The sequence below is a fragment of the Oncorhynchus mykiss genome, chromosome 3 (genome assembly GCF_057628025.1).
Source record: "Oncorhynchus mykiss isolate SJ-2025 chromosome 3, ASM5762802v1, whole genome shotgun sequence".
Taxonomy (NCBI): domain Eukaryota; kingdom Metazoa; phylum Chordata; class Actinopteri; order Salmoniformes; family Salmonidae; genus Oncorhynchus; species Oncorhynchus mykiss.
The window spans coordinates 78,410,732-78,433,644 of record NC_143024.1 but is presented as its reverse complement, the minus strand read 5'-3'; the positions used below and the strand labels follow the sequence as shown (position 1 = coordinate 78,433,644).

At 43.7% G+C, this 22,913-nt stretch overlaps 1 protein-coding gene across 1 annotated transcript in view; it reads right to left on the bottom strand.

Moving 5' to 3' along the window:
- LOC110520433 (anosmin-1) overlaps window positions 1-22,913 on the bottom strand; it is a 66,498-nt gene that overhangs the window by 30,796 nt on the left and 12,789 nt on the right. The gene's annotated exons all lie outside the window — the stretch shown is intronic.

Genomic DNA, 22,913 nt, shown 5'->3' with positions numbered 1-22,913 from the left:
GTAAAAGGGGGATATCGGTGCAGAGTCACCGGTTAGTTGATGTAATATGTACATTTAAGTAGAGTTATTAAAGTGACTATGCATAGATGATAGGAGAGTAGCAGTGGTAGCAATACAAATAATATGGGTGTTCAGGAGTCTTATGGCTTGGGGGTAGAAGCTGTTTAGAAGCAGAGGGAACAGTCTATGACTAGGGTGGCCGACAATTTTTAGGGCCTCTGACACCGCCTGGTAGAGAGGTCCTGGATGGCAGGAAGCTTGGCCCCAGTAATGTACTGGGCCGTTCACACAAGCCTTTGTAGTACCTTGCGGTCATAGGCCAAGCAGTTGCCATTTCAGGCAATGATGAAATCAGTCAGGATGCTCTCGATGGTGCAGGTGAAGAAACTTTTGAGGATCTGAGGACACATGCTAAATATTTTCAGTCTCTTGAGGAGGAACAGGCTTTGTTTTGCCCTCTTCACAACTGTCTTGGTGTGTTTGGACCACGTTAGTTTGTTGGGGATGTGGACACCAAGGAAACTTGAAGCTCTCAACCTGCTCCACTGCAGCCCTGAGAATGGGAGCGTGCTCTGTCCACCTTTTCCTGTAGTCCACAATCATCTCCTTTGTCTTAATCATGTTGAGGGATAGGTTGTTATTCTGGCACCACACCACCTCCCTATAGGCTGTATTGTTGTTTTCAGTGATCAGGCCTACCACTGTTGTGTCATTGGCAAACTTGATGGTGTTGGAGTAGTGCCTGGCCGTGCAGCCATGAGTGAACAAGGAGTACAGGAGGGGACTGAGCATGCACCCCTGAGGGGGCCCTGTGTTGAAGATCAGCGTGGCGGATGTTGTTACCTATGCTTACCACCTGGGGGCAGCCCTTCAGGAAGTCCAGGATCCAGTTGCAGAGGGAGGTGTTTAGTCCCAGGGTCATTAGCTTAGTGATGAGCTTTGAGGGCACCATGGTGTTGAACGCTGAGCTGTAGTCAATGAATAGCATCCTCACATACAGTTGAAGTCAGAAGTTTACATACACCTTTACCAAATACATTTAAACTCAGTTTTTCACAACTTCTGACATTTAATCCTAGCAAAAATTCCCTGTCTTTGGTCAATTAGGATCACAACCTTATTTTAAGAACGTGAAATGTCAGAATAATAGTAGAGAGAATGATTTATTTCATTCATCACATTCCCATTGGGTCAGAAGTTTACATGCACTCAATTAGTATTTGGTAGCATTGCCATTAAATTGTTCAATTTGGGTCAAACGTTTTGGGTAGCCTTCCACAAGAAGTTGGGTGAATTTTGGCCCATTCCTCCTGACAGAGCTGGAGTAACTGAGTCAGGTTTGTAGGCCTCCTTGCTCGCACATACTTTTTCAGTTCTGCCCACAAATTTTATACGGGATTGAGGTCAGGGCGTTGCGATGACCGCTCCAATACCTTGACTTTGTTGTCCTTAAGCCATTTTGCCACAACTTTGCTTGCAAGTCAGGTCATTGTCCATTTGGAAGACCCATTTGCAACCAAGCTTTAACTTCCTGACTGATGTCTTGAGATGTTGCTTCAATATATCAACATGATTTTCCGCCCTCATGATGCCATCTATTTTAATGAAGTGCACCAGTCCCTCCTGCAGCAAAGTACCTCCACAACATGATGCTGCCACCCCCATGCTTCACATTTGGGATGGTGTTCTTTGGCTTACAAGCCTCGGTTTTGGAGCAGTGGCTTCTTCCTTGCCGAGTGGCCTTTCAGGTTATGCCGATATAGGGTCCGTTTACTGTGGATATAGATACTTTTGTACCCTTTTCCTACATCTTCACAAGGTCCTTTGCTGTTGTTCTGGGATTGAGTTGCACTTTTTGCACCAAAGTACGTTCATCTCTAGGAGACAGAACGCGTCTCCTTCCTGAGCGGTATGACGGCTGCGTGGTCCCATGGTGTTTATACTTGTGTACTGTTGTTTCTACAAATGAACGTGGTACCTTCAGGCATTTGGAAATTGCTCCCAAGGATGAACCAGACTTGTGGAGGTCGCCAATTGTTTTCCTGAGGTCTTGGCTGATTTATTTTGTTTTTCCTATGTCAAGCAAAGAGCACGGCGTTTGAAGGTATGGCTTGAAAAACATCCTCAGGTACACCTCCAATTGACTCAAATGATGTCAATTAGCCTAACAGAAGCTTCTAAAGCCATGACATAATTTTCTGGAAAATTCCAAGCTGTTGAAAGGCACAGTCAACTTAGTGTATGTAAACTTCTGACCCACTGGAATTGTGATACAGTGAAGTATAAGTGAAATAATCTGTCTATAAAACAATTGTTGGAAAAATGACTTGTGTCATGCACACAGTAGATGTCCTAACCGACTTGCCAAAACTATCGTTTGTGAACAAGAAATTTGTGGAGAGGTTGAAAAATTTAATTTAAATTTAATGACTCCAACCTGAGTCTATGTAAACTTCAGACTTCAACTGTAGGTGTTCCTTTTGTCCAGGTGGGAATGTGCAGTATGGAGTGCAATAGAGAATACATCAGCTGTGGATCTGTTAGGGCGGTATGCAAATTGGAGTGGTCTAGGGTTTCTGGAATAATGGTTTTGATGTGAGCCATGACCAGCCTTTCGAAGCACTTCATGGCTACAGATGTGAGTGCTACGGGTTGGTAGTCATTTAGGCAGGTTACCTTAGTGTTCTTGGGCACAGGCACTATGGTGGTCTGCTTAAAACATGTTGGTATTACAGACTTGGACAGGGATAGGTTGAAAATGTCAGTGAAGACACTTGCCAGTTGTTCAGCGCATGCTCGCAGTACATATCCTGGTAATCCATCTGGCCCTGCGGCCTTGTGACTGTTGACCTGTTTAAAAGGTATTTAATCACATCGGCTGCAGAGAGCGTGATCACACAGTCTTCCAAAACGGCTGGTGCTCTCATGCATGTTAGTGTTATTTGCCTCGAAGCGAGCATAGAAGTAGTTCAGCTTGTCTGGTAGGCTCGTGTCACTGGGCAGCTCTCGGCTGTGCTTACCTTTGAAGTCTGATGTTTCGCAGGCCCTGCCACATCCGACGAGCGTCAGAGCCGGTGTAGTATGATTCGATCTTAGTCCTGTATTGACGCTTTGCCTGTTTGATGGTCCATCAGAGGGCATTGCGGGCTTTCTTATAAGCTTCCTGGTTAGAGTCCCGCTCCTTGAAAGCGACAGCTCTAGCCTTTAGTTCAGTGCGGATGTTTCCTGTAACCCATGGCTTCTGGTTGGGGCATGTATGGGTCATTGTGGGGACGGAGTCATCGATGCACTTATTGATGAAGCCAATGACTGATGTGGTGTACTCCTCAAAACCATCGGAGGAATCCCGGAACATATTCCAGTCTGTGCTAGCAAAACAGTCCAGTAGCTTAGCATCTGTTGGGGGCACGTAAAATGTCTGCCTTCTTCTCCGGCGCCATCTAATGCAAGCAGCTATTATCAGCTATGCACAATTAGTTGTAGTACAAATATTAGGGGAAGATACCATTAACAGATAAATATTGGGTGGTATTTTACATTGTTGTTTGTGTTCCACTGGTTGCCCTTTTCTCATGGCAACGGGTCACATATTTTGATGCTGGCAAATATGTCTCTAATGTGGTCATACATTTGGCAGGAGGTTAGGAAGTGCAATCATGTCTTCTCTTAAGCGCCAGGTCTGCATGCGGCGACCTCTCTCAATAGCATGGCTATGCGCAGAGTCTGTACATAGTCGAGGATTTCTTAATTTTGAGTCAATCACAGTGGTCAGGTATTCTGCAACTGTACTCAGTTTAGGGCCAGAGAGCATTCCAATACGTTCTGTTTTTTGGATGATTCATTCCAGTGTCAAATAGTTCATCTTTTTTTACTTTCTCATAATTTGGTTGGGTCCAATTTCATTGCTGCCCTGAAGCTCTGTTTGTGAACAGAGCCCCAGAACCAGCTGGCTGAGGTGACTCTTCTCTAGGTTAATCTCTCTGTAGGTGAGGGCTTTGTGGTGGAATGTGCTTCACTTCCTTTTAGGTGGTTGTAGAATTGAATAGCTCTTTTCTGAATTTTGATAACTAGCAGGTATAGTACAAATTATGCATCTTGCTCATCTGAAATGTACATTAAAATATTATATTACTGGTAAATGTACAGTGTTGTAACAAAGTGCAAACAGTTGAATTCTCCCGACGACTGCCAAGCACCTCCCTCAGCCACTTCCATGGCACACACCACAATCAGCGATCATACCTCTTTTGTTGCAGATGCCCCACATACCTTCTGAGAACATCAACAAATTTCTACAAAAGGAGGTAACAGGCCAAGGTCCAAGGGGGATTTGTTTCTGAATAGAACAAAGAGCATAAAGTTGTCGTGACTTCCAAAATCCATTCAATAGCTGGGATATTTTGTCTGGCTCTTCTGCCCTTGACAAATTCCTTTTAAAAAATGCATCAGCATAACCCCCCTCAACCACCCTCTTCCCCCCTTCCACCTCATGTCTGGACCTGATACAGTTTGGCACTGGCACCAACGCTCTCCCTCTCTCTGAACCTCGACCAGTCGTACACATATAGCATAGTTAATAGATGATTAACACACCCAGTTAAAATGTTCTTGGGATTCCCTTTTCAAACACGTGGAATTTATTTACTGGATGTTCGGCGCAGGCATGGGATCAAAGAGCAGCCTAGTTGTGACTGCAGTGCAAGTTGTTTAGCCCAACATATCAGATGAGGAATTGAAAATACACCAATAATGGTCAGACTCCAATCGCTGTAAATACAACAGCTTGCCCTCCACAAATCAAAACTCAATAAGGCTAAATGTAATAAAACATGCATGTCCAAGGGAATCAGGCATCAGATGCCACAGCAGAAAAGGGGCATGAGTTCAGAACCTCAGGTAGGATAAAGGGGCTGGAGGTTGATGTGTTCCTGGTGCTGCTAGTTGGCTGCTACAGAACCAGTGGTACTAGCAGAGCCCGTAGGAGAGTCTCCCACAGAGGAACCACTGTTTCTGTGTGGTTTTGACGGGACAAAACCACAGTGACCAGAGACCTGCCAGAGCTAGTCAGCTCCATTCAACTTGGACCCTCTGCACCAGCTCCAACAGAAACCCAGCAGCTAACTGTCAGACTCCACCACTGCATTCCTTGTATGGGAATGTCCAATATGTTGGTCAGCAGGGGGAATCGTCTTTGATAAACGAGATGGAGACCTTCTGTGAGAGGAGAAATGAGAGCTAACGAGTGTTCGTGAGGTGAACTTGTGGCCAAAGACTTTTGGATGTCTCGCTTCAAAGACCATTAGATACAGTATATTAGTCAGTCAGAGGATAAAGTACAGTATTTGTCCATGTTTCACTGACGCAGAGACGAGCGGTTAATAATCTCTTAAATTGCACCGTTGATGTAAGAAATGACTCATCTCAGCCAGGGAGCTGAATCTGTGTTTATGAGTTTTTAAATTAGCTCATTAGCAGCATCTGTCATTATGCCATTTCCAGTGAAAAGTTTATTTGCTTTTTATAGAGTGCGTAAACCTGGCTTCTGGGAGGAATATGGAGCAATCAGGGCCCTGTGCTCAGCTCACCTGCCAGTTCTCAATTACACACTGTGGTCTCTCAGAACTCTGGTCGCTTGGTCTCGCCTCCTGAGTGGGGTTGGCGGAACACTGTCTGGACACTCAAGTGTTGAGGAGTGAGAGAAAGGGGATAGAGGCGGGAGACCGTTACATTTTTCTTCAGCGGCTTCAACCTCCCCTAAAACCAAGTACAGTACTGACTGTATGTGATGAACACAAGTTCAGAATGAACCCCTGGAGACAAAAGAAACCACAGGGGCGAAAACACAGAAATAACTTTCAAGAAAACTTCAAGTGCATTAGAACAATAGTTTTACATACAATAACGTACTCATTCATAATAAAATGTATGTTTACATAATCCTACTGATGTCTTTCAAAACCGCATATGTCCTCACAAATGATAAGTTATTTGAGCTAATTTAAGCCTAACACATTTCCAGTTGCAGTAAATTGTAGTAGGCCTCCTGGGTAGTAGCAGCACTAACGACCAGCCTATCTAGCCTAAAGGAACCTCAGCCAGCAGACACAGCACATGCCAAAGCCCTAAAATCCCATCTACAAATCACTTAACATACCGTAAGCCGTGGGATCAAGCCAATTTTCCCATTAAAAGATCATGTGCATGGGAATAAATGCATTCCATTGGTTGAAGAAAGGCTCAGGTCACTGTATGGTTCATCACAATTGGATATAAACTCAGCAAAAAAAGAAACGTCCTCTCACTGTCAACTGCGTTTATTTTCAGCAAACTTAACGTATGGTCATACAAATGTTTACACAACAAGATTCAACAACTGAGACAAACTGAACAAGTTCCAAAGACATGTCATGTGACTAACAAAAATTGAATAATGTGTCCCTGAACAAAGAGGGGGGGGGGGGCAGTATCTGGTGTGGCCACCAGCTGCATTAAGTACTGCAGTGCATCTCCTCATGGACTGGACCAGATTTGCCAGTTCTTGCTGTCAGATGTTACTCTTCCACAAAGGTACCTGCAAGTTCCCTGACATTTCTGTGGGGAATGGCCCTAGCCCTCACCCTCCATCCAACAGGTCCCAGACGTGCTCAATGGGATTGAGATCCGGGCTCTTCGCTGGCCATGGCAGAACACTGACATTCCTGTCTTGCAAGAAATGACAAGCAGTATGACTGGTGGCATTGTCATGCTGGAGGGTCATGTCAGGATGAGCCTGCAGGAAGGGTACCACATGAGGGAAGAGGATGTCTTCCCTGAAACGCACAGCATTGAGATTGCATGCAATGACAACAAGTTTAGTCCAATGATGCTATGACACACTGCCCCAGACCATGATGGACCCTCCATATTTCGATAAACGCAAATCCGACCAGCACTCCTGGTGAGACAAAACCACGACTAGTCAGTGAAGAGCACTTTATGCAAGTCCGGTCTGGTCCAGCAACGGTGGGTTTGTGCCCATAGGCGACGTTGTTGCCGATGATGTCTGGTGAAAACCTGCCTTTACAACAGGCCTTACAAGCCCTCCGTCCAGCCTCTCTCAGCCTATTGCGGACAGTCTGAGCACTGATGGAGGGATTGTGCATTCCTGGTGTAACTCGGGCAGTTGTTGTTGCCTTCCTGTACCAGTCCCGCAGGTGTGATGTTCGGATGTACCGATCCTGTGCAGGTGTTGTTACACGTGGACTGCCACTGCGAGGACAGTCAGCTGTCCGTCCTGTCTCCCTGTAGCGCCGTCTTAGGCGTCTCACAGTATTTATTGCCCTGGCCACATCTGCAGTCCTCATGCCTCCTTGCAGCATGCCTAAGGCGCATTCACGCAGATGAGCAGGGACCCTGGGCATCTATGTTGGTGTTTTTTCAGAGTCAGTAGAAAGGCCTCTTTAGTATCCTAAGTTTTCATAACAGTGACCTTAATTGCCTACCGTCTATAAGCTGTTAGTGTCTTAACGACCGTTCCACAAGTGCATGTTCTTTCATTGTTTATTGTTCATTGAACAAGCATGGGAAGCAGTGTTTAAACCCTTTACAATGAAGATCTGTGAACTTATTTGGATTTTTATGAATTATCTTTGAAAGACAGGGTCCTGAAAAAGGGACGTTTATTTTTTTGCTGAGTTTATAATTGAAGTGAAAATGGATTGAAACTTGCGTTTGAAATGCTTGCGTGTCAAGACAAGTGGAATTCAGATGGCATTCCATGCTCAAAAGATTACAACATAGATCCGACCTTGTATGTTAGTGCATGAATCTTATCACTTGACATTCGTCTCACAATAATTTAGTACAAAAATATGTTTTCATACAATAAAAAAAACAAAGCAAGGAAGTGTATTGAGGGAGTGGATATGTCATAAAAAAAGTATTTGAGTATTTGTGTTCCTCACTATGAGAGCTCTCCCAGGTAACTGACAATCTGTCAGCGTTTCTCGACAGTCACACCCACAGAACTGACATTTTAGTAGAAGAGGGGGTGTGAGCCATGACAGATGTCTTGCCAAAGCAAATAGGAGACGCTCTGTATAATTACAAAGGTGACTCAATCAAAAGACAACATGGAAGGGAAGGCGGCTAATTGTGCTGGTCATGTTGCATCTGTCTGGTTAACCTGGGTGTCAGTCAGATAGAGTTGAGGCTAATGCCTAAGACTGGACATCCAGACTAACATCTTTTGGAATAACAATGTGACATGAGATTGTTCTATGATGGGTTAACATATGTATATGCAAGTTTCTACACAAAAAAAATATGGTGAATTGAACTGTTTTCACTCCCAGATGTGAACGAGCACATTGACTATCGGTAGAGGCTTGAGTTCCACCAGAGCTCTTGGCTAGAGAAATGTATGAACAAAAGTGTTTGTGCTCCTGACTCTCCCTTTGTGTCCTTATCATCCTCCCAAAACAGTGAGTGGTACAGTACATTCTGCATGGCGAAGTAGAGCCAGCCATGGCCCATCACTCCCCATTTCACGCTGTAGTAAAACACAGCAGTTGTTGCACTGGTGAGCCCTGAAAGGCTTTCTGTGGGGCTGATGTGAGAGTCAGGGACTGAATGGCTGCCAATGCCACAGCTCCGTCCTCAGTTCGTTACGGAGTAGGGGGGGTGGGGAATACTGCTTAGCTATGTGTGTGTGTTAATCCTAGAACTTCCACGGGCGGCTGCTGGTTATCTTAGTCCATCGTAAAAAAAGGCTCACTTCCCAACGGGGACAGCTGGAAAAACAAACTCTGAAAAATGTCTTGCATAAAATGTCACAGAAAGTGTTATGCTTCAGTTAATGAAGCGTGAAACGCTACCAGTCGAGATTGCCGCAGGCTACACAACACACACTGTAGACATAAAAGGCAGGAACATCATTCATACTAACGTATTACATAGGAGACGGTTTCCCATACCGTCTGAGCATATTTGTACAATCATGGGGCGGGTTTAGGAGAGATGCGTTTGGCTTTCTGATGAAAAGCTATATGATTAATTCCTTCATTTCATAAACGTACTGTGATCCATAAAAATAAACATCATATTTCTATACGTGGATAACCAATATGATAGCTTTCCATCCATTCTTTCAACTATGAAGTTGACTATAATGTCACCTAGGCCCTATTAATACACAACAGGTCTCCCAATCCATTGTATACGTTCCCCCCTATAAAGCAAAAGAAGGCTGGAGCCAGTAGAAACTATCGATCGTGGCCCTGAAGTTCAATGTCAGCTGAGTTGGTGGTGGGGGAGATATTTACGAGGCGTGTCTGGAGTCTCAGGGAGGGTGCAGCGCTGCAGCAGTAGGGACAAAACTCCTCTGGGAGAGGGCTATATGGAGGGATCTCTGTTGTTGATCACACACTGTAAATCTCACCTCCTTTCGCAGATAAGTTATGACCCTTATCTGCTGCCCTGGCACTTTTCACACACATCACCAGACTCAATTACTCCAGCGCCACTCGCTTGCTAAGAGCCCAGCTCATATCTATCAACCCACACAGGAGCTACCTGGTTAAAGTTCCTGCTCTTCATCCCTGTCTCAGAAGAGCTGCTATGAGCACCATTACTCTTGATGTTTCTCCCGTCTTCCCTATGTTGCACCTCATTCTTATTCATGGCAGACGGCCCACTTCAAACTGCATAGCAATTTCAAAGTCAGCTTGATTTCCATCCAAATCCATTTAAGTCAAGTGTTTTATTTCAACCCAGTCCTAGAAAACATTTTTTTAAAAGTGAATTTCATTACATATTTGAAATTAATGAATTGAAGTTGTACATCTGGTGAGGAGTTTCCTGTCAAAACAACTGTGAGGTCAACACATCAGAACAGTTTAAACATATTTCATTGAGTGTTGGGTTGTGAATAATGTGAATAAGTAGAAAATCGTATATGCTCTAAAGGCTTTCCAATAGGTCTTTGATTTGCCATTAACTTTCATAGGATTGTAAAAATGTTGACAATAAATCTGGGTGGAGTGACTATCGTGAGCTATTACACAATAAAGTTCAGTGTACCTTGAGTTCAGTAAACCGTCGACATTCCTTCAGTGGACTGTGAGTAACATGAGGTGTGGGTGTGCATTAGGCTCTCAAGTTGTCTCTCTCCCTCTCTCGCTCTGTGCAGTAAACCAACACAGGTGCGTTTGGAATTTCAGTCAAGACACACTGCCACACTAGAGTGTGTGAGTGGATTAGGTATGTCAAGGTTGGAGGAGAAGGAGGCCAATTAACTGAAGTGCTCTAACTTGAAACTTGATCTACACCCCCCCAGCACACACGCACAAACAAAACGGGGACACACGCATCCATGCACGTGTAGCATATGGGGATGTGTGAAACTTGGTAGGCCCCCAGTCACCTTCAGCATTCAAATGTTTGCAAAATGACTGGAGCAATATTAGGCTTTATTAGTTGAGTGACAACCAACATTAATTTGGTAGGTTATTGTTGATTTTATGTCAATTGTTCAAGTTCACCATCAGCAATAGTTTTGCTATGAACAATCATGTACAGTGAGTGTACAAACATTAGGAACACCTATCTAATATTGAGTTGCACCCCCTTTTGCTCTCACAGCAGCCTCAATTCATCAGGGCATGGACTACAAGGTGTCGAAAGTATTTCACAGGGATGCTGGCCCATATTGATTCCAACGCTTCCCACAGTTGTGTTAAGTTGTCTGGATGTCCTTTGGGTGGTAGACCATTCTTGATATACACTGGAAACTGTTGAGCGTGAAAAACCCAAACCGGTGTGCCTGGCATTCAAATCAAATCTTATTTGTCATAGGTTACAATGAAATGCTTACTAACAATCCCTTAACTCTTTATTGAACTGCATTGCTGGTTAAGAAAACATTTACTAAATAAACGTAAGTAAAACATTTTTTTAACAAAATAACAATAGCGAGAATATATACGGATGGCACTGGTACAATGTGCGGGGGTACAGGTTGGTTGAGGTCATTTGTACATGTACGTATGGGTAAAGTGACTATACATAGATAATAGAAAACGCGTAGCAGCAGTGAAAAATTTAATGGAGTGTATGGGGGGAGGGGGGGGTGTAAATTTAAATCTCTCTGTAGAGAGCCTACGTAGGGCCTCACGGTCAGATGCCATACCACGTGGTGATACAACCGGTCAGCTCTCAATGGTGCAGCTGTAGAACTATTTGAGGATCTGGGGACCCATTCCATGTCTGTCATAACAGACTAGTGGAGAAAACAGTCTGGTTTCCATTTCCCTCTTCCTAGGGTTCATCAACTCCTTTCACAAGGTTATCATCTCAGATTGTTTCTAAAAATCATTTATCAACCACTTGAAATCCGCCATTTGGTGTCAATCATAAGTAGAGTTGCAAAATTCCGGTAACTTTCAATAAAGTCTCTGGTTTTTCAGAAATCCCGGTTGCATATAGCAATTAAATATTCCCCAAAATATTTTTATACCTTGTGCACCAATATAATTAACAGAGTAATAACAATTATGAGCAAAAGGAATGCATGACAAGTCAACATACATTTCTTGTTCTTTGACACAATTAAATATTACATGTCAACTCTAAAACGGCCTTGAAAGAGAAGTAGTTATAACTTTGTGAATACCATTATCCATCCAATGTTTTCAAAACAACATTGTGTCCTAATGTAGAAAATAGACTAAATAAACTAAAACCCTTGAATGAGTAGGTGTGTCAAAACTTTTGACTGGTAATATAGGTGTTCCTTTTGTCCAGGAAGAAAAAAGGTCAGTGTGGAGTGCGACTGAGATTTCTTCATCTGTGGATCTGTTTGGGCGGCATACGAATTGGAGAGGGTCTCAGGTTTCCGGGATGATGGTGTTGACATGAGCCATGACCAGCCTTTCAAAGCACTTCATGGCTGCCGACATGAGTGCTATGGGGCGGTAGTCATTCAGGCAGGTTACCTTCGCTTCTTGGGCACAGGGAATATGGTGGTCTGCTTGAAACATGTAGGTATTACAGACTCGGTCAGGGAGAGGTTGAAAACTTTCCAGTTGGACCAAGCATACTCTGAGTACACGTCATGGTAATCCATCTGGGCCCCGAGGCTTTGTGAATGTTGACCTGTTTAACGTCATCTGGAAACAGCTGGAACTCTCATGCATGCTTCAGTGTTGCTTGCCTGGAAGCGAGCATAAAAAAAGGCATTTAGCTCGTCTGGTAGGCTTGCGTCACTGGGTTGCTCACAGCTGGGTTACCCTTTGTAGTCCGTAATAGTTTGCAAGCCCTGCCACATCCGACGAGCAACAGAGCCATTTTAGTAGAATTAAATCTTAGTCCCATATTGACGCTTTGCCCGTTTGATGGTTTGTCTAAGGGCATAGCGGGATTTCTTATAAGTGTCCGAATTAGTGTCCCGCTCCTTGAAAGAAGCACCGCTAGCCTTCAGCTCGATGCGGATGTTGCCATTAATCCATGGCTTCTGGTTGGGATATGTACGCACGGTCAGTGTGGGGACAATGTCAGCATCGGTTTGTGGTGGTAAATAGACAGCTACGAAATAAATGATGAAAACTCTTGGTAGATATTGTGGTCTAGAGTTTTCATGAGGTACTCTACCTCAGGCGAGCAATACCTCAAGACCTCCTTAATATTAGACATCGCACACTAGCTGTTATTGACAAATTGACACACCTCCACCCCTCGTCTTACCAGACATAGCTGTTCCGTCCTGCCATTGCACAGAAAACCCAGCCAACTGAATATTATTCGTGTCATCGTTCAGTTACGACTCGGTGAAACATAAGATATTACAGTTTAATGTTCTGTTGGTAGGATAGTTTTGAGCAGAAATCATCCAGTTTATTTTCCAGTGATTGCACGTTGGCCAACAGAACGATTGGTAGAGGCGGGTTACACACCCGCCGATGAAGTCTCACAAGGCACCACGATCTCCGCCCCCTGTATTTCCGTCTTTTCTTCATGCAAATGACAGTCATTTGGGCCTGGTCTCGGAGAAGCAGTATATCCTTCACGTCGAACTCATTAAAGAAACATTTTTAGTCCAGTTCGAGGTGAATGATCACTCTTCTGATATCCAGAAGCTATTTTCACTTATAAGAGACCGTTAATTAGAAACAATGCGAAAAAACAAAACAGCACAGTTGGTTAGGAGCCCGTAAATGGCAACCATCCCCTCAGGAGCCATAATAACCAATGGTTGAAGACTTGCTATTCGGTTCTTCAATAGAGAGCGGGAAACAATGAGCAACCTAGCAGGTGGTATCACAGACATTTTGAGTTTCACTTTAATTATTAATTTAAATGCAGTTGAAGGGAACAGACAACAAAGAGCATTGGAGGAATATCTTGCAAGAAAGGCAGAAGGGGAAAGAGGAGAAGGAGGGGAAAGAGGAGGGTTCATGCATTATACATGTCATTCTCAGAGGTGCCTGTTTAATTTATGAGCTCAAAAAAAAAAAAAAAAAAAAAAAAAAAAAACAGCCCAGCCAGGATCGAGGCTTTGTCTGTCTGCTGTGGAATGCAATAGGAGTTCACTTAATACTTCAGGACGCTGAAGTTTCACCCATAACAGCCACCAACATCCAACTCACTACTATGTAATTTCTGAAACATACCGACACAACAAAGCGGCAACGAAGATGACTCATTTTGGTCTGGTCGTTTGGTACTGTTGTTACATTACACCACCAGCCAGCCAGCCAAGACACGAGGTGAATATTACAGTGGCTGGTAATGTGAGCCTCACTTATCATCTTTCTCAGGGCTCGGTTTACATGTCATGACAATTAGACTCAACAGGATGTCTCCATCAGACGGGGTCAGATGGGTTATAAACATGTCTAGTTGTCCTTTCACTGTGCTGCGGTGGCCTAGGAAAGAGATGGGCCCTCTGTGGCAGTCGCCCTCTTTGTCACACACCACTCAGCTTAACGTCCCATCTGATTACTGTACTCTAGTCTCCCCCTCATACCAGTGATAATAGGAACCACCACATCGTCCTGCATGATGATGGATGGAAGGATGAAAGTGGAGCATAGAATGGGAGAACAAGCTAATTCACTTTCCCAGCATCACCCACAGACATTTGTTTAGGCTTTGTTTCCTAATGCAAGATAAGATTTCAAGTTGTGACAATCAGATCCTATTTTCCACACAATAGGAGAGAAAGAGACTACCGTGTAGTCCGTGGTGAATTGTGGGCAATTAAATGCATTTAGTCTTTGCCAACGTGTTCCTGTTGTTTCCATACACTTCGACTCGAGGAATTACAAATTAAATGTAGATGATCTGGAATCTGGAAGCTTCAGACCAAATCAAATCTTATTTGTCACATACACATGGTTAGCAGATGTTAATGCGAGTGTAGCGAAATGCTTGTGCTTCTAGTTCCGACAATGGAGTAATAACCAAGAAGTAATCTAGTTAACAATTCCAAAACTACTACCTTATAGACAAGTGTAAGGGGATAAAGAATATGTACATAAAGATATATGAATGAGTGATGGTACAGAGCGGCATAGGCAAGATACAGTAGATGGTATTGAGTGCAGTATATACATATGAGATGAGTATGTAAACAAAGTGGCATAGTTAAAGTGGCTAGTGATACATGTATTACATAAAGATGCAGTAGATGATAGAGTACAGTATATACATATACATATGAGATGAATAATGTAGGGTATGTATACATTATATTAGGTATCATTGTTTAAAGTGGCTAGTGATATATTTTACATCATTTCCCATCAATTCCCATTATTAAAGTGGCTGGAGTTGAGTCAGTGTGTTGGCAGCAGCCACTCAATGTTAGTGGTGGCTGTTTAACAGTCTGGTGGCCTTGAGATAGAAGCTGTTTTTCAGTCTCTGTCCCAGCTTTGATGCACCTGTACTGACCTCGCCTTCTGGATGATAGCGGGGTGAACAGGCAGTGGCTCGGGTGGTTGTTGTCCTTGATGATCTTTATGGCCTTCCTGTGACATCGGGTGGTGTAGGTGTCCTGGAGGGCAGGTAGTTTGCCCCCGGTGATGCGTTGTGCAGACCTCACTACCCTCTGGAGAGCCTTACGGTTGTGGGCGGAGCAGTTGCCGTACCAGGCGGTGATACAGCCCGACAGGATGCTCTCGATTGTGCATCTGTAGAAGTTTGTGAGTGCTTTTGGTGACAAGCCAAATTTCTTCAGCCTCCTGAAGTTGAAGAGGCGCTGCTGCGCCTTCTTCACGATGCTGTCTGTGTGGGTGGACCAATTCAGTTTGTCTGTGATGTGTACGCCGAGGAACTTAAAACTTACTACCCTCTCCACTACTGTTCAATCGATGTGGATAGGGGGGTGTTCCCTCTGCTGTTTCCTGAAGTCCACAATCACCTCCTTAGTTTTGTTGACGTTGAGTGCGAGCTTATTTTCCTGACACCACACTCCGAGGGCCCTCACCTCCTCCCTGTAGGCAGTCTCGTCGTTGTTGGTAATCAAGCCTACCACTGTTGTGTCGTCTGCAAACCTGATGATTGAGTTGGAGGCGTGCCTGGCCACGCAGTCGTGGGTGAACAGGGAGTACAGGAGAGGGCTCAGAACGCACCATCTAGGTGAGAAACCTCTACAACATCACAGGTCTTCATAGGGAGTGAGACTGACCTAATCACATTCCACTGCTATTTCTCTTTGAGAAACACTTCAAATCTACTTCTCCCACTCAACCAGCCCCCACAATCCTCTAGTAGCAGACACAAATGGTCTTCCCCCTGAGTAAACTTGATCTGTATCATCGGGGGCGGCAGGGTAGCCTAGTGGTTAGAGCGTTGGACTAGTAACAAGTAACCGGAAGGTTGCAAGTTCAAACCCCCGAGCTGACAAGATACAAGGTACCTCGTTCTGCCCCTGAACAGGCAGTTAACCCACTGTTCCTAGGCCGTCATTGAAAATAAGAATTTGTTCTTAACTGACTTGCCTGGTTAAATAAAGGTCAAATAAAAAAATAAAATCTCTACCAATGAGAATATTCCAGGGAACACAAAAGCCAGAATGTCAATATTCAGAGCATGAGAGGCTTTACTCAGAGGGCCACAGGGCCAGGTCAAAGGATTTACACTGCTGAGTGTTTGTAGGGATCAAGCGAGAGAGCTTAGGCTGGAATGGCCGATTTCGATTACAGAGCAATTAGGAGCCTTTGGAAATCCTAGCAGTGTAAATTACTCTTCTGTTGACATAGTGACCAGGACAACTCCCACACTAATTATGAGATAGCGAAGTGCGAAGTGTTTCTGCTGACATCATCATACCAGTAATTCCCTACTGAATATCACAGAACAGCGTTTCCCCTAGGATGTTTTAAAAACAAGTTTCCTGCTATTCTACACATTTTTTTTTTCTTTGTGACAAAAAAATATATTGGGTCCCATGCCATTTTGGGAATTTTATATTTTCCCTGACTGTCTACTTTTTATTTTGGTGATTGCAAACTAATAATGATGATCTTACTTACAAATATATGGCTCCATTATCTTTTGTACATACTTTATATCTGGTTTGAGTGGTTTAAGTTTACACTGAAAGCGTTTTACCACCCTGAAATTTGTTTATTTATTTATTTATTTATTTATTTATTTATTTATTTATATATAGATTTTTTTTAATTGCAGTGGCAGCCACAATTTAGCCCACGGTGGTGCGCCACTGCTAAATGCATGAAAGGGAAACACTGCAGACGATCTGTGCAGTTTCATTCAGGAGATGAATATGGCAAATATGATGTGACGGATTGGATTATAAATATCAAGTCAAAAACACCCTCCTGATGAACACCCCTTTAAAACTAACCTTCCTCATCTCTGGGTCCAAACTGTGAAAGGTTGTGTAAGAAAATAGTGATGACTTTGTATAACAAAAGGTTGACATTCCAACTTTTCCTTTAGTGATCTCAGTCTTGCTCTGCGGGTTCTTTCCCTGTCTTCCGATTCACATTGTGAATTATGATCTCAACAAATAGCAGGCAATAGAGCAACCCCCCCAGCCAATTAAACTTAATAGCCATGTCCAGATCAGGTCCTTCCTGCTGGGACTGACCAGCCTTGCTTCACTCCTCCGCCACACACACAAAAAAGGCTGGCCTCAAACTCACCCACTCTTCAAATATAAAAGGTCAGAGACTGGAAATAATACAAACAGTTAGCAATGTGTGCACACAGAGTTGAACATAAATAAGTGTTCTTAGAACTAATGCCACTGTCTAATGAGATGAGAAAAATAAGCATTGAAGGAATACCAGTTAGAACAATTGAGTTAATCTCAATATTTGCCCAATGGTATGTATGACATTTCACTTCTAGAACGAAGTGTGTTTTAGTCTTCAGTCTAGACATGACAGCACACACACACACACACACACTTGACAGCAGTGGAGGCAGCTGAGGGGAGAACAGCTCACAATAAATGTCCTGAACGGAGCAAATGGAATGGCATCAAACACCTGGAAATCATGTATTTGATGCCATCCCACAGATTCCACTCCAGTAATTACCACAAGCCGGTTCTCCCCAATTAAGGTGACACCAACCGCCTGTGCTTGACAGTGATTTTCACTCAGACGTGGAGGGATCTGTCCATAATGGTGGTGTGGCTGGATGTGGTGGGTGAGGACAGAGGTGTCGGTGACCACTGAGGGTCTGGCTCAGCCACCACCAAAAGGTGGATTGAAGTGCGTCCAAGCAGACAAAACAGTGCCAGCCATAAACCATCCACACAGCACTTAGATATTTTCACTGCGCCTCCAAATGCGACTGCCTGCAGCCAGAGAAAACATGGCCCCACAAAGACCATAGCACTCAGGACACACCAACAGCATTTGCTGGCCGAGAGTTCTTAGCACCTCAATGTAATTTGCGAAATGAGTGCTCACCGATTTTACATGTAGAACCAAATCGCCTGAAAAAATGTCCGCAGTCAGATGTCTACAGCTGGTTGTCCCTAAAACCCAGCAAGCTGAATGATTGGCAGACAAACACTACATCCACATTCAGTGTGATGTGTGTGAGCCTATAGTAAATTGCCATGACATACTCTAGAAGTTTGTAGCCAACGAAGAATGTGATATTTTCCCAGAGCACATGCCATCAATTTCCTTTTTAATTAAGGTTAATGCAGATTAAGGAAAAAGCCAAAGCTACCAATTTAATATTATTGACCTAGAAAAACACTACTGTTGGGGAACCCGGATAATTATTTTTGGCGTAAGAAAACTAGTGGGTAAGAAAGGGGGGAGGGGGTGAAAGACACTTAAACACAAGACTTTCAAAGCTCTCCATTGCTTGCTATTCAAGCAAACTGTAGTGTAGCATTTGTCAAAATGTAAAGGTTGGGTTGACGCGTGTAATCCAATAGAACAATGTGTTAGTTCTTATTGCAGGGATGTCTAGCTCTATGGGTATGATGGGTAAGGAGAGTCAAAAAGTAACCCGGAGCGTTTCAGTTCTGTGAAGGTCATCCACGACTCATTGCTGTTAACTAACCGTCCTGCAGACAATGTTGCTTTACAAAGCTTCTCTACTGGCAAGCTCTGAAAACCTTAGTAGGTTGGTGATGCGGCAGAAGGGGGAAAGTCGTCAGTTCACTGAAATCATCCGTTCACTGCTGAGGGATGTAATACTACAGATTCATGGATGACTTATTTTCATGTTAGCAATGGGCTGAACATTCATCTCCCCGGTCAATGATCTCCCCGGTCAACAAGTTGGCATGGTATTGTATTACATCTTTATTTCAATGCATGATTTTCTCCTTAAATCAAAAATACACTTTGTTCTTATACCAAATTGAAAAACTGGGTATTGAAGAAATGGGTTGAAATGCTGGAATTTACACAGTTATCTCCAGGCCTGGGTAACGGAGCATGGCACACCGTCTTTTTCTTCTCCTTCCCTGTGAGGAGTTTGGGTAATGATAATGAAGTGCATTGCTTATTTGCAAACTGACATTTAGCTGCCTCAAGTCAATCCTAGCATATGATTTGGCGCTTGGATCACACTCTTGGGGAAAGCAGCCCACGTTAATGTCAGCCATATTCTGCATGTGGAAAGCTTTTTGTCTGCTGCAGACACACACACACACACACACACACACACACACACACACGCACACCAAGACACTCTTTGCACAAGGAGCAGGAAAAGAGAGAACGCCCTGCAGTTTGCAAACTTTCGATGAGTACCTTATCCAAATGTCTCAAGTGGGACGTTATGAAAGCAGAGTAGACCAAATGACAATAGCTCAATAGCTCATACAAATGGCTGCCTACTCTCCACTCCGTCCTCCTGGCGTCTCGGCTGAATAGGGGTTGGCCTGTTATGGCATGCTATTGATTCCCTGCCACTGCCACCTCTCCCTGCCCCGGCAAGAGGGCAGGGGGGGGTTAATCACCATGACAATGGGGGCTGCTGGGAGTTGGGAGGCTATGGAAACTGCATAGGAGAAGGCCAGGAGGACTTTCCTCCGTCTCAGTTGAATACTGTGAGGCTTTGATTTCCTTAACCACTGACAGATGGATAGGGTCACAGCATCTTTGTCTAAATAATGAACCAGTATTTACCACACAGGGACCCCACTATGGGCCTGGATGGATGGATAGGGCAGGCTGCAGCCCCTTGGCAAGGTAGACCCAGGAAGGGGGAGGATGACTTTTCAGCCACTGCTTTTGTCTCTCTGTTTGACAGGGAGCTGTTCATGAAGTAAGGAGAGGCTAATTAGAGTCTGTAGGAGCCATTCACACAGAGGCACTGTACGACATGAGCCCATTTGGAGTGATTGTTTGAGCTGACACAATGGCCACTGTGCTTTGAGAGGCTGAGAGAAAGAGAGCGAGGAAGGAAGGAAGGAAGGACTATTGTGAACTTTTAATATTACTTTGAAAGATGTTACAAATTACAATTGGCCCAGAACAGGGCTGCACGGCTAGTGCTTAAAATGTACGTGGAGAGTTAACATTAATATTATGCATGTCAATCTCTCCTGGCTCAAAGTAGAGGAAAGATTGACTCCATCACTACTTGTACTTACGAGAAGTATTGACATGTTGAACGCAACGAGCTGCCTGTTTAAACTACTAGCACAGCTCAGACACCCATGCGTGCCCCACAAGACATGCCACCAGAGATCTATTCAGTCCCCAAGTCTAGAATAGACTATGGGCGTCACACAGTACGACATAGAGCCATGACTACATGGAACTCTATTCCACATAAAGTAACTCATGCAAGCAGTAGAATTAGACTTAAAACACACAGATAAAAATACACCTTATGGAACAGCGGGGACTGTGGAGACATACACAATAACATACGCACTCATGGATTTTGTGTTGTAGATGTGTAGTAGTAGAGTAGTGGCCTGAGGGCACACACTTAATGTATTGTAGATATGTAGTAGTAGAGTAGTGGCCTGAGGACACACACTTAATGTTTTGTAGATATGTAGTAGTAGAGTAGTGGCCTGAGGGCACACACTTAATGTATTGTGAAATGTAGTAGTAGAGTAGTGGCCTGAGGACACACACTTAATGTATTGTGAAATGTAGTAGTAGAGTAGTGGCCTGAGGACACACACTTAATGTATTGTGAAATGTAGTAGTAGAGTAGTGGCCTGAGGGCACACACTTAATGTATTGTAGATATGTAGTAGTAGAGTAGTGGCCTGAGGACACACACTTAATGTTTTGTAGATATGTAGTAGTAGAGTAGTGGCCTGAGGACACACACTTAATGTATTGTGAAATGTAGTAGTAGAGTAGTGGCCTGAGGACACACACTTAATGTATTGTGAAATGTAGTAGTAGAGTAGTGGCCTGAGGACACACACTTAATGTATTGTGAAATGTAGTAGTAGAGTAGTGGCCTGAGGACACACACTTAATGTATTGTAGATATGTAGTAGTAGAGTAGTGGCCTGAGGACACACACTTAATGTATTGTGAAATGTAGTAGTAGAGTAGTGGCCTGAGGACACACACTTAATGTATTGTGAAATGTAGTAGTAGAGTAGTGGCCTGAGGACACACACTTAATGTATTGTGAAATGTAGTAGTAGAGTAGTGGCCTGAGGACACACACTTAATGTATTGTGAAATGTCAAATGTTTTAATTGTATACAACTGCCTTCATTTTGGTGGACCCCAGGAAGAGTAGATATCCTCACAAGGATAGTAAAACAAGGAAAATTTCGCCAGGCCTCCCCAAGGAAAAAGCCTATTTTAGGGTTAGCTAATGGGGGGGATCCATAATAAATACAAATACGAACCCTAAAAGAGCCTTTCCTTGGCGGGCACGGCAAAATGTCCCACTTGTCTGAATTTTCCTTGTTTTACTGATCTCGTGAGGATATCTGGTCCACACAAGGATAGTAAAACCAAACAATTATAATATATATATTTTTTAAATGACACACACACACCACTGAAACAAGGTAAACAAATGCAAACGAACATGTTTGTTAGAATCTCTAGCATTTTCAGAGTTCTAGCAATGTAGCCGGTTGATTATGAAAACCCTATGCAGTGCTTGGACTTGCAGCCAGCAACAGCCTTTTCAAACATAAAACTCATGATGAATGCCTGGGGAATGGCTTGTGCCAAAAACTGATGTTGGCCATCACCATGGAAAGGAGAGAAACAAGTTTAGCTGCATTAAAGTGAAAACAACAGAGGCTCTCCTTTAAAATGAAGCCATATCTCTCCTTTAAAAAAACACCATGACGAGCTCATTAGGCATGACCTGAACAAGTTCTGGAGCCCAGAAATATTAATTTAGCATTTACATTTTTGTCATTTAGGGGAGATTCCCTTATCCAGAGCGACTTACGATGCTTTTCCCAGAGGCTCGCAGCAATATTAAATTAAGTTAATGTATTTCATTAGTGCCATGTAGTTCTAAATGTTGCAATGTACAGTATAATGTAATGATAATGTGCATGTGATCACATACAGAAATATATACTTAAGCAATAAGGCCAGAGGGGATGTGGTATATGGCCAATATACCACGGCTAAGGGCTGTTCTTACCCACAACGCAACATGGAGAGCAACATGGACAGCCCTTCGCCGTGGTATATTGGCCAGGGGCGGAAGGTAGCCTAATGGTTAAAGTTTTGGGCCAGTAACCAAAACGTTGCTAGATCGAATCCCCGAGCTGACAAGGTAAAAATCTTTTGTTCTGCCCCTGAACAAGGCAGTTAACCGACTGTTCCTAGGCCGTTATTGAAAATAAGAATTTGTTCTTAACTGACTTGCTGAGTATAAAAAAAAAAAGGTTAAATAAAAATAAATACCACAAACCCGAGGTGGCTTATAAAACGAGTTACCAACTTAATTAGAGCAGTTAAAAGATATGTTGGTCTGATATACCACGGCTGTCAGATATGTTTTATGCAGCCAGATATGTTGGTCTGATACCATAGCTGTCAGACATTCAGGGTTCGAACCAGCCAGTTTATAAAGCAGATTGTATGAGGACCTTAACTGATGTTCCCAAAACCTTTTTTTTTTTTTTTGAATTTTACCCCTTTTTCTCCCCAATTTCGTGGTATCCAATTGTTGTAGTAGCTACTATCTTGTCTCATCACTACAACTCCCGTACGGGCTCGGGAGAGACGAAGGTTGAAAGTCATGCGTCCTCCGATACACAACCCAACCAAGCCGCACTGCTTCTTAACACAGCACGCATCCAACCCGGAAGCCAGCCGCACCTATGCGCCGGAGGAAACACCGTGCACCTGGCCACCTTGGTTAGCGCACACTGCGCCCAGCCCGCCACAGGAGTCGCTGGTGCGCGATGAGACAACACCCCTAAGAACTATTGGATATCAGAGCGGCGGTAACTCACCAGCACTACGACCAGGAAT